Source organism: Miscanthus floridulus, chromosome 10, assembly GCF_019320115.1.
Source record: "Miscanthus floridulus cultivar M001 chromosome 10, ASM1932011v1, whole genome shotgun sequence".
In the NCBI taxonomy this organism is placed as follows: Eukaryota; Viridiplantae; Streptophyta; class Magnoliopsida; order Poales; family Poaceae; genus Miscanthus; species Miscanthus floridulus.
The window spans coordinates 123,246,528-123,264,676 of NC_089589.1; the positions used below are offsets into that span (position 1 = coordinate 123,246,528).

An 18,149-nucleotide genomic window follows, 5' to 3' on the forward strand; every position below is an offset into this window, starting at 1 on the left:
GTCGGTTCTGACCGGACCCTGACAGCGTCCGGTCATCACTTGAATGCTGGTTCGCGGGTTGAACTGACCGGAGCGTCCGGTCATCACGACCGGAGCGTCCGGTCATCCCGCAGAAGCTCATAACGGTTAGTTTTTCAGGCTGGCTTATAAATAGAAGCTCCACTCGTGAGTGGAGTATCTTTTGCTCATTCCAACAGCTGAGAAACACGTTTGTGAGTGCCAAGAATAGCAAGATCCTAGTGAGGTGTTTGTGATTTGAGAATCTAAGAGAGTAGCCTCACTAGCAAATCAAGAGTAGCAAAGTGTGCATCCATCTTCTCATTAGGCTTCGCGTGGTCAAGTGAGAGTTCGTGCTTGTTACTCTTGGTGATCGCCATCACCTAGACGGCTTGGTGGTGATTGGGAGTTTGGTGTTCACCCGGCGGAGCTTGTGGGTGACCCAACTCAAGTTGTGAGCGGTTTTGGGTGATTCGCCGCGACGGAGTGTCGAAGAATCAACCCGTAGAGAGCACTTGATCCTTGCGCGGATCAAGGGGGAGCTACACCCTTGCGCGGGTGCTCCAACGAGGACTAGTGGGGAGTGGCGACTCTCCGATACCTCGGCAAAACATCGCCGCGTTCCTTTCTCTCTCTACTTACTTTGAGCACTTACTTTGAGTATTTACTTTGAGCAATTCAATACTTGTTTTACATCCATAGAATTGCTTGCTAGAGTAAGTTTGGAACATAGGTTGAGAGGTTGTTGTGCATTAGTTTGATATAAACGCTTTTCTAGGCACAAGGGGTTAATTGGGCTATCCGTAGGATTTGATTATTGCAAGAGAATTTAGAATTAGCCCAATTCACCCCCCCCTCTTGGGCATCTTGATCCTTTCAATTGGTATCAGAGCCTCGTGCTCACTTTTTAAGCTTAATCGCTTAGAGCAAGATGTCTAACGGGGATGGACCTCCTCCTATCTTTGAGGGAGATGATTTTCCATATTGGAAAATCCGCATGGAGGCATACTTAGAAGCTCTAGATGTTGGAATTCTTAGAGCCGCCTCTCAAGGGTTCCCCGCACCTAGGAATGCCGCACAACTTCAAGGCGATGAAGTGAATTATGAGAAATAGAATGCAAAGGCTCGCAACACCATTTTTAGAGGCCTTTGCAAAGAGGTGTTCAATCGTGTAAGGAACCACAAAGACGCCCATGCTCTATGGTCGGACGTTTGTGCACTCCATGAGGGAACCAAGAGTGAGCGTGAGGAACGCTATCATCTTGTGATTAAAAAGCTAAATTCTTTTGAGATGTTTTCCAAAGAAAGTGCTAATGAGATGTATTCTCGATTAAATGTTCTTGTAGAGGAAGTCAATGGGCTTGGACTTACTCAAATGTCACCATCCGATGTTGTGAGAAAAATCTTGAGTGTCCTCCCCATTGATAAATATGGGCACATTGTGACCGTGCTACATCAAGGTGATCTTTCCACCGCTACACCGACACAAATCTTGGGAAAGATCAATGCTCATGAGATGTACATGCACATCACACCACAAGATGGATCATCCTCTACAAAGAAGAAAGAGAAGGACTTGGCATTCAAAGCTAGCCAAGACAAGGGCAAAGCAAGACTTGAGTATGAGAGCTCAAGTGATGAAGATGATGAAGAAAGCCTTGCCCTCATGGTGAAGAAGACCACCAAGATGCTAAAAAGGCTAAACAAGAGTGGCGTCAAGTTTGATGGCAAGAAGAAGAAGTTCTTCACTAGCTCAAGAAGAAAGCCAATCTCCGAGATGGATTGCTACAATTGTGGCGAACTTGGTCATCTAGCTCATCAATGCACAAAGCCCAAGAAAGACAAGCTCAAGAACAAGGGCAAGAAAGATGATTCAAGTGATGAAGATGAAAAGAAGAAGAACAAGCCATACAAGAAGAGAGATGGCAAAAAGAGGGAATTCTACAAGAAGAAGAAGAGTGGCAAGGCCTATATTGTCGGTGATTGGCTCACGGACATTGATTCATCAAGTGTATCATCCGATGATGATAGTGACGATGAAAAGGTGGCCGCCATTGCTATTGATCTTGCATCTTCACCACCACCATCGCCATCATCCTCTACACACCTATGTCTTATGGCCAAAGGTGAACGCAAGGTAACTAAGAGTGATGATAGTAGTGATGATGAACATGCTAGTGATGATGATAGTGATAGCGATGATGATGACTCACCTACCTATGATGATCTTGTCAAAATACTAAGAAAATATACTAAGATCATTAGAAAGAGTAGAGCTACAAATGAAAAACTTGATGCTAAAAATGACTCACTCTTAGCTAAATGTGACACATTAGAAAAGGCTAATGATGAGCTCAAAGAAACAAATGATTCTATATCATCCAAACTCAAGGAGCTCAAATCTTCTAAGAAAGAGTTTAAAGATAAAAATGATAAACTTGAGTGGGTGCACAATGAGCTTATCACTAGTCACAATAAGCTAAAAGATGAATATGCAACTCTAAAGATCAATTATGATACCCTTATTATTGCATAAGAATTCTTACCAAATGAGCCACATGATGCTACTAACCATGTTGTTAAGATTGATATAGCTACCTCATGTGATGATTTAATTGATGAAAGCATTGAGCATGGATCTAGTAGCAAGGGCAAGCAAGTGGTTGATTGCAATGACTATGATGAGTATGTCAAGCTCAAGAGTAATAATGAGAAGCTCATGAAAGATCTTGAAGAAATGAAAAGTCACAACACCATTGTGCTAGAAACTCTTGATCATGACAAAGAGGTGATCCTTGAAAATGAGAAGTTAAAAGAAGAAGTCAAGAAACTCAAGGAGGAGAAGAACAATGATCTTCTCAAGGAAGAGAACAAGAAGCTCAAGATAGAGAAAGAGCATCTCAAGGTGGGATTGAGCAAGTTTGCTAGGGGCAAGCATCTCCAAAGTGAGCTACTCATGAATACCGTCATGAAGATGGATAGAAGTGGCATTGGATATATGGCAAGTGTAGAGAAGAAGAAGGCTCAAGCTCAACACCAACAATCAAAGCCAAAGCTAAAGCCAAAGAGATGTTTTGAATGTGAACAAGAAGGCCACTTTGCTCATGAGTGTCAAACTCCACCGCCACAACCCTTGCCCAAGCATGCTAGACCCTTTGCTTTCAATGCTCACTACATGCTTAGAAAAGATTCGAGTGGAAAGATGAAAGTCATGTTCTTGGGTCCCCCCAACAAGAGTAGGCCTAAGAAAATTTGGGTGGCTAAGTCACTTGTTGAGAAGGTGAAGGGCCCTCAACAAGCTTGGATCCCTAAAGCTTGAATCTCTTGTGTGTAGGTGAACTACAAGACCGGTGGAAGTCATTGGGTTATTGATAGTGGTTGCACTCAACATATGACCGGTGATCCTCGTATGTTCACCTCACTAGATGAAGAGGTAGATGGACAAGAGAAAATAACATTTGGAGATAATTCAAAGGGCAAGGTTAAAGGATTGGGCAAAGTGGCAATATCAAATGATCATTCCATCTCCAATGTGCTCTATGTTGCTTCATTGAGCTTCAACTTGCTATCCGTTGGGCAATTGTGTGATCTTGGCTTTCAATGCTTATTCACCGAGAAGGAGGTGGTTGTATCCAAGGTAGATGACAATCAAGTGATATTCAATGGATTTAGATACAACAACTTATATCTAGTTGACTTCACCTCCGAAGATGCAAACTTGAAGACTTGCCTATTCACCAAAACAACACTTGGGTGGCTATGGCATAGAAGACTTGCTCATGTTGGGATGAGCTCACTCAAGAAGCTTATGAAGAATGATTTGGTGAGAGGGTTGAAGGATGTGAAGTTTGAGAAGGACAAGCTTTGTAGTGCATGTCAAGCCGGCAAGCAAGTTGCAAACACTCATCCAACCAAAGCTTTCATGTCAACCACAAGAGTGCTAGAACTCCTACACATGGATTTATTTGGACCAACAACATACAAGAGTTTGGGAGGAAATCTCTATTGTCTTATGATTGTGGATGACTATTCAAGATATACATGGGTGTTCTTCCTTCATGACAAATCCGAAGTTGCATCTTGTTTCAAGAAGTTTGCCAAGAGGACTCAAAATGAATTTGAAGTGAAGCTCAAGAAGATAAGAAGTGACAATGGCAAAGAGTTTGACAACACAAATATAGAAGCTTATTGTGATGAAGTTGGAATTAAACATGAAGTCTCCGCAACCTATACTCCTCAACAAAATGGTGTAGTTGAGAGGAAGAACCGGACTTTGATAACTCTTGCAAGGACAATGCTAGATGAGTACAACACCCCCGAAGCTCTATGGGCGGAAGCAATCAACACCGCATGTTATGCATCCAATCGCCTATTTCTTCAAAAGTTCCTTGTCAAGACTCCATATGAGTTGCTCAATGGGAAGAAGCCGGACGTCTCCTTCTTTAGGGTGTTTGGTTGCAAGTGCTACATCTACAAGAAGCGGCAACACCTAGGGAAGTTTCAAAGGCGTTGTGATATAGGTTTTCTTGTTGGTTACTCATTGAAGTCCAAAGCATATAGAGTATTTAATCATGCCACCGGCTTGGTTGAAGAAACATATGATGTGGAATTTGATGAATCTAACAGCTCCCAAGGAGCACATGAGAATCTTGATGATGTAGGTGATGAACCATTGAGGGAGGCTATGAAGAATATTCCGGTAGGAGACATCAAGCCAAAAGATGATGAAGATGATGTACAAGTCATTAACCAACCTTCTTCATCAAATGTACCACAAGATGGTGAAAAAGTTGGGAGAGTAGAAAATGAAGATACTCATATCTCCCATGAGCAAATGGTGGTACAAGCACAAGATGTTGATGCTCCACAACCTCCTTCTCAAGTGGTCAATAGAAGAAGTACACCTCTCCTACAAGATCATCCACAAGATTTCATCATAGGGAGTCCAACAAAGGGGGTGATGACTCGATCTCAAAAGCTTACTTCATTTATTGCTCATCACTCTTTTGTCTCTTGCTATGAGCCTACCAAGGTAGAAGATGCTCTAAAAGATCTGGATTGGATCAATGCCATGCATGAAGAGTTGAACAACTTCACTCGCAATGAAGTTTGGAATCTTGAAGAGCGACCAAAAGATGCAAGAGTCATTGGAACAAAGTGGGTGTTCCGCAACAAACAAGATGATCAAGGTGTTGTTGTGAGGAACAAGGCAAGACTAGTGGCAAAGGGGTTCTCTCAAGTTGAAGGTTTAGATTTTGGAGAAACCTTTGCACCGGTTGCAAGACTAGAAGCCATCCGTATCCTTCTTGCATATGCATCACATCATGAAATGAAACTATATCAAATGAATGTGAAAAGTGCATTCTTAAATGGCTTTATTAATGAACTAGTCTATGTTGATCAACCTCCCGGGTTTGAAGACCCTAGATATCCTAATCATGTTTATAGGTTGTCCAAGGCACTATATGGGCTTAAGCAAGCCCCAAGAGCTTGGTATGAGCGCCTTCGGGACTTCCTTATTGAAAAGGGCTTCACCATTGGGAAGGTCGACACCACACTATTCACCAAGAAGCTTGATGGGCATATCTTCATTTGTCAAGTATATGTTGATGATATCATCTTTGGATCATCAAATGAAGACTCATGCAAAGAATTTGGTGAATTGATGTCTAAGGAGTTCGAGATGTCAATGATTGGTGAGCTTACATTCTTTCTCGGTTTTCAAGTCAAGCAAATGAAAGAAGGCATATTCATCTCTCAAGAGAAATACACAAAAGATCTTCTCAAGAGATTCAAGATGGATGAATGTAAGCCAATCAAGACCCCAATGCCCACCAATGGACATCTCGACCTAGATGAGGGAGGTAACTCGATTGATCAAACTCTCTACCGTTCTATGATTGGTAGCTTGTTATATTTAATCGCATCTAGGCCCGACATCATGTTTAGTGTGTGTATGTGTGCTAGATTTCAAGCTAGTCCTAAGGAAACACATTTAATTGCTGTAAAAAGAATCCTTAGGTATCTTAAGCACACACCAAGCATAGGCCTTTGGTATCCCAAAGGAGCTTTATTTGAATTAATTGGCTATTCCGATTCGGACTACGCCGGATGCAAAGTTGATAGAAAGAGCATATCCGGAGGGTGCCATTTGCTTGGTAGATCACTTGTGTCTTGGTCCTCCAAGAATCGAAATAGTGTGGCTTTGTCCACCGCCGAAGCGGAATACATTGCCGCGGGTGCTTGTTGTGCACAAATATTATACATGAAACAAACTTTACTAGACTATGGAGTAGTTCTAGAGAAAGTACCTCTTTTGTGCGACAATGAAAGTGCGGTAAAACTTGCAAATAATCCGGTTCAACATTCTCGCACCAAGCATATAGATATCCGCCATCACTTTCTAAGAGATCATGTAGCTAAAAATGATATATCACTAGAAGGTGTAAGATTCGAAGATCAATTAGCGGATATCTTCACTAAACCGCTAGATGAGGCTACATTTTGTAGATTGCGGAACAAGCTCAATGTACTTGATTTTAGTAACTTCACTAAAAATTGAGCTTGTGTTGTCCCTTGCATTCATTGTAATATACAACATGTTTAATTTGTGGCAATGCATATAGGGCTTGTCTAACATGGTTAAGATAACCGCCGAAAAGCGTGTGAAGAAGCTTAACCTTGGATCAAACTTGACAAGCAACTAGATTTACTTACAAGTATTACATATTGCATGAATGTTGTTTTGTCGTTTTGTTCCATTTGCCCTCTTGTTGCCTATTTTCTTAAAAAGAATTATAGCCTAAGGCAAAATATTTTGAAAAATATGAGGGTTTGAGAGAGGTCACTCACATCAGTCCCAATTGGTGTTTATTTGGATCTTATTCAAGTTGGGACTTGATTGGGAACAGGTAGCGCGAAGGGATGTTGAAGGACTGCTGTAAAAGGTGCACCGGACGCTGCACCGGACGCTGCTGTCCAGCGTCCGGTCAGTTCACAGGAGGTGAACTACTGATGAAGGAGTGACCGGACGCTGCGTCTGTGCGTCCGGTCAGGAAGGGTTCTGCGTCCGATCGATCGAAGGAAGGACAAGCAGTACTGACCGAACCCTGCCTGCGTCCGGTCATGGACCACCGGACGCGTCCGGTCGTGATTTCAGAGAATTCGGACCTCTCTGGAATCGACCGAACGCTGGGTGGTAGCGTCCGGTCGCTACCACCGGAGCGTCCGGTCAGTGGATCTCGCGCGTCTTAAGGACTCTTTTCCCCGTTTCCTTTTCTGTCACGTTCTTGAGGGTTACTTAACCGCATCCTCGGTCACCCGTCGTGACCTAGCCCAAGCCGCCGCCGTGCCCTAGCCCGAGCAGCCGCGCCGCCGTCCCCTCGCCAAGCCGCGCCGCTGTCCCTCACGCCACCGTGCTCGGTCCCCTCGCCAAGCCGTGCCGCCGTCCCGCAGGCCTCCGCGCCTGCTCACTGCCGCGCCTCTGCAGCGCCCCAGGGCCCGCTACCAAGCTGCGCGCCCCGGCCTCGCGCGTCACCGAGCCCCGCGCCTGCTCACCTCCACGCCGTGGTCCAAGCTTCCCGCACCCAAGCTCGTTGTTCCATCGGTGCCAAGGCTAAAAATCCTCACCAAGTGATCTTGCCCTTTCCTCCCATTGTTTGGTAAGGCAAATCTTGTGGTTCAATCTTGATCTCCAATAATGACCTAGATCAAATTCTAAATACATTGATTCCCCATTGCATTCAGGGCGTTTGACCTAACCCTAACCGGTTCCGTGATCCCCCACGTGACGTCTTATCTATTCTCGGATCGCTGATCGTCAGGTAGAAAGCCATTCGATTCAATTTCGCATCTACATTACTTTCTCTGCTAGGTTTTCGCATCTATTAGACATATGGTATTTATTTGTATATCCATCTATTCCATCGTGCAGCGAGTCGGTTCCATTGTGTTTCGTCTGGCAGTTGGCAGTAAACTCGGAGCCAAGCTCGCGAGTAAGGATCGAGGCCAAGCCTCGAAAGCAGCAGTTTGACAGTTGATCTTCATCAGCGACAGTTCACCATCTTGTCAGTTCAGATGGCTCGCACCAAGAATGTTGGTGGTGGTCCAGGTGATGATGATCGGAGGCCCCCGCCTCGTCAGCCAGCCGGATCCAAGGGAAAATCAACCAAGCAAGTAACATCCAAGAAGCGGAAGTACCCCGACGCAGAGATAGCCAGAGCAGCAGCTGTTGCAGAGGCCACAGAGCGTGCCGAGAGAGGTGGCACCCGCAGGGGAATTGTCATTGCAGATCAGCCAGTTTCACCTGCAGTCAGAGCTGCGATTGAGGAGGTTGAGCGTCGTCATGGTAGTCCAGCTGGGACTACCACGTTTGCAGGACGACGGGTTGCCATTGAGGAGGGTCCGTCAGCACAGCAGCAGCCTCCACCAGCAGAGCCTCAGCTAGCCCAGGAGACTCAGGAGAGTTAGGAGACCGAGCCGGCACCTCAGCTACGCCGCTCGAGTCATACCAGTGCTGCAGTTCCACCGAGGCTAGCTACATGGCGCAGGGGTTCACGCCCTCCGCCCAGACCACAGGGTCCGCCTCCAGTGGTTCACCTCGACTTGAGGGCCGCTACAGCCAGGCAGGTTCAGCAGATGCGGTTTGTTGAGTTTGAGGTTTGGTTCCCTCCGAGGAGGGATGAGAGAGCAGCTGAGGGGTTCTACACGCCACTGCAGGAGGATTTCTACAATGCATATCTAAACAGTGGGGCAGTGTTCAGATCACAGAGGGTCTGTCCGATAGAGTCCATTGTGGCAGCAGCCGGAGAGGGCATTCGGCAATACTTGTCATATTTGCCAGGACTGTCAGATCTGATTGGACGGACAGGGATATATGTACCTTCTTGGGTTCGTCAGTTTTATGCCTCGCTCTACATCAATCCTCATCACAGATTCATTCACTTTGCCTTCAACGGCAAAGACTATAGAGTGATGAGTAGCAGGGCCAGAGAGATACTGAGACTACAGGAGCAGCCTGTAAGGATGCATGAGGTTTGCTATGGACATCAGGAGCCTCCCAGGCATCCCCATGGAGGGTTGGTGCCCCCTACAGACTTAGTGCGCCATTGCTTCAAGGAGCCGTTTGGTGAGGGGTCGAGCAGGAACCCCAGTGACTTGACTCCTACAGCGAGGATACTAGAGGCCATCATCAGGAGGACACTGCTTCCCAGGTTGGGATACAGGGAGGGCCTGACTCGCTTACAGCTTTGGCTTCTCAATGCCATCATGCAGATGACAGTGTTTGACATCTGGGACCTCCTTCTTTCAGAGATGGAGGATACTATAGCTGAGGGATTCAAGGGTCGCAGGCAGCTTCCCTATGCTCACTGGATCACGTTCCTCATCCGCAGAGTTGTGATTGATAAGCCCCATGGCATGATGGATGAGTATACAGGTGCCACTACAGAGTTCCCAGCTTACAACCTGTCACAGAGGATCAGACACGCCACTCCTCCGGCACCCAGACAGCCTAGCCGTCGTCCCGACGTGCCAGAGTCCGCAGCTCAGCAGGACGAGATCATCAGAGGGATTGCAGCCACTGAGGAGGCGGAGCTAGAGGCACAGCAGGAGGTGAGTGAGTACAGTGACAGCTCCGACGACGACTACCAGCCTATACCTCAGATGCCTCCACGCAGACACGATGCAGAGGCCGGTAGCTCCAGTTCTGCTCCACCTGCTCCACAGACAGACCCTGCTCTCATTGCTATTCTTGAGCGGATGCAGCAGGATCAGACACGACAGGCACAGGATACAGCTACAAACTTCGCTCAGTTTCAGGCTCGTCAGGACGAGTTTCAGCGGCAGCAGCAGCTCCTTCAGCACCAGCAGTTACTTATGCAGCAGCAGCTCATGGGATTCATGCAGCATGTAGTGACAGCCATTGGGATTCCACTGCCACAGACTTCGCCCCAGCTTGCACAGCCTCCTACCACTTCGACAACTCCAGCAGTACAGCCCATCGGGCTTCAGAGTCAGGGACAGCCTCCAGCTCAGTTTACTTCACCTCCTGTACAGGTGTCCCAGTGGTTAGCTTCACCTGGTGTAGCCCCGTAGTTCACTCCTTATCACACGGGTTTCTCACCAGAGCAGACTTCCTCGCTATTCGTGCCTGAGTCGTCAGTCTCCAGGAGTCTTAGAGCATCATTCAGCGAGTTGACCGGCATGCCTACTCCGCCTCACATGCATACTGCCGGTCCGTCTACAGCAGCTTCAGCTATCATGACTACTCAGAGGCTCCCCTCGTCTGTCGCCTCGTCAGATCCTACGACAGACATACTTGCAGCTTCACAGGCAGCACCAGCCCCAGCTCAGACCCAGACCGCTTCAGCGACACTTCCTGCTTCAGAGGGTCAGTCAGTTCAGAGCTCAGGGTTAGATGATGATGGCGCCCAGTTCCATCTTGCTCCACGTACTTCAGCGCCCGACTCGTCCGCTGCAGCCCTGCCGACCGACCCTTAGGTTTTGGTGTTTGACGCCAAAGGGGGAGAGGGTTTGAGTATGTAGACTTAGGGGGAGCTAGTTATCTAGTATTAGCTTATTATATACATTTGGAGTTTTATTTGTGTGATACACTATTACTTATGCATTCGTGTGTTTTCTTTCATGCATACTATTATATATACATGTGATAGTGCTATCTACATGATTGTGATATTTGACATATGTGATCTCTACTTTGCTTTATCTATATGTCATATCACTTATGGAATGCTCATTTGCTTTTGCTTCCGCGTTTTTACTTCAAAGCAAATGAGCTTTGTTATTAGTACTCATGCTTAATTCATATCCTTTGAGTACATTGTGATGGTTTGGGTCATATAAGCTTGACTAACTCTTTTGTTCTTATTGACAAAAGCTTATATGAACCAAGCCCGTCAAAAACCTCACTCCATAACATACTCGAGGTGGTATTGTCATCAATCACCAAAAAGGGGGAGATTGAAAGCATCTAGGCCCCTAGTTGGATTTCGGTGATTAATGTCAATACAAAGATTACTATGACTAACGTGTGTTTTGCAGAGACAATTAAGTTAGGTCATGGTAATGGAGATCGATTGGGCAATCGAGGTTGTCATGCCCCTACGATGGAAATCGTTTCGGTTTTCAAAGGATGGACGACAAGGTTAAGGATGACTAGTTCTAAGTGTCGATTGGAGTTGGAGAGACACTTAGAGTAGTTTAGGACTTTGTTTTTCCTTTGGCCGTACTATGAAGGGGGGTATGAACGGGTAGCTTGACCTAGTTGAGTCTAGTGAGTTAGGTGTGGTGCACACTTGTTAAAACTAGCTCTAGGTAGCTCCTATGAATGCCTAAGATCCTTTGGAGCAAACTTTATTCACATATGTTCGGAAGTTGGAAGTGAATGGAGAGTCAAATACTGACCGGACGCTGGCTCCGGTGCGACCGGACGCTGGCCGCAGGGTCCGGTCAGTTCATTTGACCGAGAAGATCAAGTCTGGTGTGACCGGACGCTGGGAGGTCATGTGACCGGACGCTGAGGGCCAGCGTCCGGTCAACTCCAGTAAGGGTCCAGACTTGGAAAAGTGTGACCGGACGCGTTCGGTTAGTGTGACCGGACCCTGAGTATCCAGCGTCCGGTCGTTTACAGTAAGCATCCAAGAGCGACCGGACGCGTCCGGTCGGTTCTGACCGGACCCTGACAGCGTCCGGTCATCACTTGAATGCTGGTTCGCGGGTTGAACTGACCGGAGCGTCCGGTCATCACGACCGGAGCGTCCGGTCATCCCGCAGAAGCTCATAACGGTTAGTTTTTCAGGCTGGCTTATAAATAGAAGCTCCACTCGTGAGTGGAGTATCTTTTGCTCATTCCAACAGCTGAGAAACACGTTTGTGAGTGCCAAGAAGAGCAAGATCCTAGTGAGGTGTTTGTGATTTGAGAATCCAAGAGAGTAGCCTCACTAGCAAATCAAGAGTAGCAAAGTGTGCATCCATCTTCTCATTAGGCTTCGCGTGGTCAAGTGAGAGTTCGTGCTTGTTACTCTTGGTGATCGCCATCACCTAGACGGCTTGGTGGTGATTGGGAGTTTGGTGTTCACCCGGCGGAGCTTGTGGGTGACCCAACTCAAGTTGTCAGCGGTTTTGGATGATTCGCCGCGACGGAGTGTCGAAGAATCAACCCGTAGAGAGCACTTGATCCTTGCGCGGATCAAGGGGGAGCTACACCCTTGCGTGGGTGCTCCAACGAGGACTAGAGGGGAGTGGCGACTCTCCGATACCTCGGCAAAACATCGCCGCGTTCCTTTCTCTCTCTACTTACTTTGAGCACTTACTTTGAGTATTTACTTTGAGCAATTCAATACTTGTTTTACATCCATAGAATTGCTTGCTACAGTAAGTTTGGAACATAGGTTGAGAGGTTGTTGTGCATTAGTTTGATATAAACACTTTTCTAGGCACAAGGGGTTAATTGGGCTATCCGTAGGATTTGATTATTGCAAGAGAATTTAGAATTAGCCCAATTCACCCCCCTCTTGGGCATCTTGATCCTTTCAGATGCGGCGCCGAATGAGGGACACCTTAGGCCGAGGTTCACGGGGTGTGAGGTGCGGCAGTAGCCCAGGAAGCAAACCATTTCCAGCAACACACATTTTCGGGGAAGATGATCGGGGCTATGATGGCTCAATTCTGATGGCGGATGTGAACACGATGGGGGTGGCACAAAGAAAATAAGTGTTGCAGGAAAGGGAAAGAGAATCGAGCAATGTCCCCTTTGATTGAGGGATTGATACGGTAGATGTTTGTGAGAGATTGAGAAAAACTATCCCCAAGTTTTAGATAACTATATATATAATACGCTATGTGTAATTTTTATTATTTAGCTCACGAGCTAAAAGAGTTAGTTCAAGCTCGTGACAAAACAAGGTGACCTTATGTCTCGTTAAGATAATGAGTTAAGTCAAGCTGAGCTGAGCTCACTCGTTATGGTCCACTATCCGGCAGATACCTAGTGCGTGGGAAACGGTAACTTATAGAACAAATACTGTCTTTTGTGTCCTCAATGCATCATAGCTGGTTTGCCCGAGTGGTTAAGGGGGAAGACTTAAGATCTTCTGCACTGAAGTGCGCGTGGGTTCGAACCCCACAGCCAGCATTTAGTTAATATATATTTTGTTGCTCTTTATTTAATATTTTTAAATACTATTTTTTTCTTACTCTTACTTTGATCCACAGCCAGGATTTAGTTAATTATTTGTATTTTTTCATGTTCTTTCTTTAATCTTTTTTATATTTGTTTCTTACTCTTCATTTAATATTTTTTAATACTATTTTTTCTTACTCATAATTTGATCCTTTTTATATTTTTTCTTGCTCTTAATTTAATCTTTTTATATTTGTTTCTTACTCTTTATTTAATATTTTTAATACTCTTTATTTTGGAATGGAAATTGTAGCATCTTTGTGTAAAACTGTGACTCTAGAATTATGTTTTCATCTTTTTTTAATACTCTTTATTTTGGGATGGAAATTGTAGCATCTTTTAGTATATCTTTTTTTAATAGTCTTTATTTTGGAATGGAAATTGTAGCATTTTCCTGTAAAACTGTGACTGCACAACTATTTTCTCTGGCCTGGTTCTCAATCCATCCAGAACAACAATGGAAAAGCTATATCTACTGACTACAGCGTGTGTGCCACCTCTACTCACAAGTCATAGCCATGGTATTCAACGGCCATGTGGGTAGGGGTCCCAAAACAATGCATCTACAAAATTCAAATGAAATCTTAGGGTTAATTCGGTAGAGCTCTCCTTCCTAATTCTTGAGTTTCACTTTCTATTCTCCGACTGAGTGACTCTGATGGGAGAGCAGGTGAGAATTGATTCTGAAGTGATTCTCATAGTGATTGAATGAGGGGCAATGGAGAATGAGTTTTTTAGCTCCCAGTTCAATTTGTAAATGAAAAAGTGGTTTTCATTAGCTTTCCACCAAAATCTAGTTGCATTTTAAGCCTTTGGTAGAGATACAGAATGTGGTTCTAAAAAACTTAGAGTCGGGCTCTACAAACTAAGGGCTTCAACGAATCCAGATTCCACTGGACAGCAGGAAAACACAGTCCCTAACTGGCCATTCCAGTATCAACCGAATATCAGCACAGAACATAATCCACCCAGTAACTCCATATCCCATTCTTGCAGCACGGCTGGCTGGTAGGACTCATAGGTAGGTATATCGTAGTTTTAACGATAAGCCTATAATGTAAATGCATATCACATATATATAGTGATTATTCAAAATAAAGGTTATGCACCGGGGCTTGCCTTAGGCAAGTGGGGGTGTCAGCAAAGTCAGTCACTGGTGGCTCCGGGGCTCCCTCCTGTATGAGAACCTCCTCCTTGTACTCATCGATCACCTCCTCATACTCTTGCTAGCCCGCGGTCACGAACTCCACAACCATGCGGACTCGGTCCACTTGTGCGCACAATCTCCCTCCTTTACAATGATATGGTCCTTGACCATCCCCGCGCGCGCCGGCGTGGCGAGCGGTGGCACTGGTGCTTGCGCCGGCCACACGGAACCCACGCTGACCTATCTACGAGGCCGACGCTCACCTAAGGTTTGACGCGAAGCGATGGGTGGTGGCTGCACGAACTGAGACACAGTAGAAGGGCCTCTCCACGATGGCGGGCACCCTACGGCAATGGCGACTGCGTTCTGGTGAGCCACAATATTAACAAGGCAGTAGGGATAGCGGGTGAGCAACATGGACTCACCACTGACCTAGCGGAGGTGATGGTTCGGCCGGAGATGCCCCGGCCGAGCCTGACCGCGTGCACGCGGTGAGCTCAACGGCGAACCACAGCGACACGGTCGTGCCAGTGGTGAGGAGGCAATGGTAGAGGTGCGGCTTAGGTGCGCATGACGAGGAGGCATTCTAGGCAAGGCTAGTGGTGTAGCTAATTCGGCTCGAGACGTTGAGGAGGGGGCTATCCACGGTGAGGGCGGTGATGGGTCTTAACGGCGCGGTGGCGGGGCGAAGCTCCAAATTGGAGCTTGGCCTTGCACGGTTCAAGTGTGGATGGGGCGGGCAGCGAGAGGACATGAGAGCGCAGGCGCAGGCACATGGAATTGATGGGGGATGGCTTCTCGCATGTAGGTGGGCTGGCGCGGCTCGATGGCGGTAGCAAAGAAGAGGACAGGGGAGGGCGGGAGACGATGGGACATAGTCAAGGCTCGGTTTGTGCTTGCTTGGTGGGACGCGGTTGATGCGACCGGAGCGACCACGGCTGGCACTAGCTGACAACACACGCTCGAGGTCGGCGTGGCCCGCGTGCCGCAGTGCCATAAATCGCATGGCGACGACGGTTTGGCCTCGTGCGTGCAGCGTCCAAGCGGGCCAGTGGCGCAGCGCAGCGATGCGACGGTAGCGGCAGCGGTGTTGTCGTGGCGTGGCACGGAGGGAGGCAGCAACGCGCGGCAACGGCAGCAGGAGGGGCAACGTGATGTGGCGAGTCGGGTAGCCACGGCTCCGCGCAGCGGTAGCCTGAGGCGGCCAGTGATGTGGCCAAAGCGCGGCCACGCGCGCGCTTGCGCGCACCGAGCGCCACGACGTCGAGGCCGCTCGGCATGGTGATCGCGCCCCGCCAGGAAAAATAGCCCGAGAACACGCTGTGCATGGATTTTAAAGCGTTCGAAACAACTACAGTTGATCTAATCCCCAAACCACATAGACTACTCTAAATAGGGCACCTTAGGCTATCAACAAGAGCTAAAGAACGACACCACTCCTAAAGTCAATTTTTACAAAATAAATTACCAAACATAGCTTTGTCAATCTGTTTTCAGATTTAAGAAATTGACTAAGTCTTGAGTTGTATTTGCTTCAAATTCAATTTCCAAGCTATTAGAAATATTAGCTTGCGTTATTATCTTGTTAAAACAAAAGTTGCACTATCTTCTACAAAATGTGTACTTCAAACTTTATTAAGGTGTCACATATATATTTTATAGCGTTTTTGTTCAATAAAAATTAGTTAACATATCTGCTTGCTAACTTTATAAATCATGAATTAACTTTTCGTTTTACATTTTTACGACTCATTTAAGTTACAATGCTTTACCTATCCATCACACCACATGCAATATCACTTAAGTATGATGCTCATGACATGTTTTAGCAAGTGATTCACTGTGTAACAGCGAGGGTGTTACATGGGAGCATGATGGTGGATGCTACAAGAGGAGGGAAGCACAATGGTGTATATTATAAAGGGACCATAATGCCTAGGAGGGGGGTTAATAAGGTCACTCAAAAACTATAGGCTTTAAAAACCACTTATAAAAACCTAGACAAGTTTTGTCTATATGTGCATTAAATTTTCTAAGTGTTGCTATGTGTGTTAGACACAGCAACACTTAGAAGATCACTTATTTAAAGCCGTTGTTCCAATCTTATCAACTATCCTAGCAAGCTTGTGACTTGCAGGAAGCATAAAATAATGACAAATGGAAGCGTGCCATAGATGTGAACATCAAGCTTTGAAGAAAAACAAGACTTGGCGTTGAGGTGATAAAAACATAATTGACTGTTGTTGGGTCTATAAACTCAAAGGAAAGTAGATGGATCTATTGGTAGTTACAAAGCGAGATTAGTGGCAAAAAGTTTTTTTTAGCAAAGGTACGCCATAGATATGAGGATACTTTTAGCCTAGTTGTTAAATCTGCTACTTTCATGCTTTTGTTGGCTATTGTTGTTTCTAAAGGTTGGAGCTTACGATAGTTAGATGTGCAGAACACATTTTTACATGTTTGCTTGGAAGAGGACGTTATATGAGACAGCCGCTAGGTTATGGAAATTCACAAGCTCCACATTATGCATGTAAGTTGGATAAAGCTATTTAATGGTTTAAAATAAGCTCCTAGAGCATGGTATTCTCAGTTGCGCTCTATGCTACAACAAACTTGGGTTTATGTCATCCAAGTCAGGTACATCTTTGTTTATCTTCAACAAGTCTGGAGTTACAATACTTATGTTAATATATGTTGGTGATATCATTGTTACTAGCTCATCTGATCAGGCAATTTTAGCACTATTAAAAGACTTGGGTAGTTGCTTCGGATTGAAAGACTTGGGGGATTTGCATTATTTCCTTGGTATAGAAGTGAAGAGAACTCACAATGAAATTGTTCTTTCTCAAGAGAAATATGCACAAGACCTGTTGAAACGTGTTAATATGGAGAATTGCAAACATGTTTCTACTCCATTATCAGTTCTGAAAAATTGTCTACTTATGATGGTGAATTGCTTAGCTCAGAAGATAGTACAATATATAGAAGCATAGTGGGTGCACTTTAGCATTTGACAATCACAAGACCTGACATAGCATATTGTGTTAACAAGATATGTCAATATCTTCATGTGCCAACCCTGTTCATTAGATAGCTTCAAACTTGCAAAGGGAGTCCTAAGAATATGTACAAGGAACCATCGGTTTAGGGGTGACATTCGGAAAGTCACAATATACTCTTATTAGTGTATTCTCTGATGCAGACTGGGCAAGATGTGTCGATGACAGAATTCCACGAGTGGTTTTGCTATTTTCTATGGGAATTATTTAATTTCTTGGATTGCTAAAAAAACAGGCAATTGTATCTCGATCAAGTATTGAAGCTGAATATAAGTCAATGGCAAATGCAACTGCACAAATAATTTGGTTACCATCCATATTAAAGGAACTTGTATTTCTCAAAATCAAAAACCTTGTATTTGGTGTGATAGTTTTGGGAGCTACTTATCTCTTGGCAAAACTCTTAGAGATGCTCTTATTACTTAAAATTGGTGTAACTAGAAATTTGGGTATGGGAAGGAATATTTCGCTTGATTTTTCTAGGTAGAATTGGTATAACTAAAACACAGTTGTGTTGAAGGAATATTTCATCTGATTTTTCTAGGTAGGAACATGTAACTAAAAATCTAGGAATATTTCACCCCATTCTTTCACACTTCTATATTCCAGGTGCCTGAATTTTAAGATAATTTCAGAGAACATCTTGTACAACCAACTAGTACGAGTAAATTGTTACTTTGTGATTTGTTATTCGTCTTGTTGTATATATCAATTTTTTGTCCTTTTCTTGCTATAGATTGTCAAT

General features: G+C 45.3%; 1 non-coding gene across 1 annotated transcript; it reads left to right on the top strand.

The window, feature by feature from the left end:
* The first annotated feature begins 13,067 nt into the window (after nucleotides 1-13,067).
* Nucleotides 13,068-13,150, top strand: TRNAL-UAA (transfer RNA leucine (anticodon UAA)). Its single transcript has one exon. It is a non-coding gene; the product is annotated as a tRNA-Leu (tRNA).
* The last annotated feature ends 4,999 nt before the right edge of the window (nucleotides 13,151-18,149 follow it).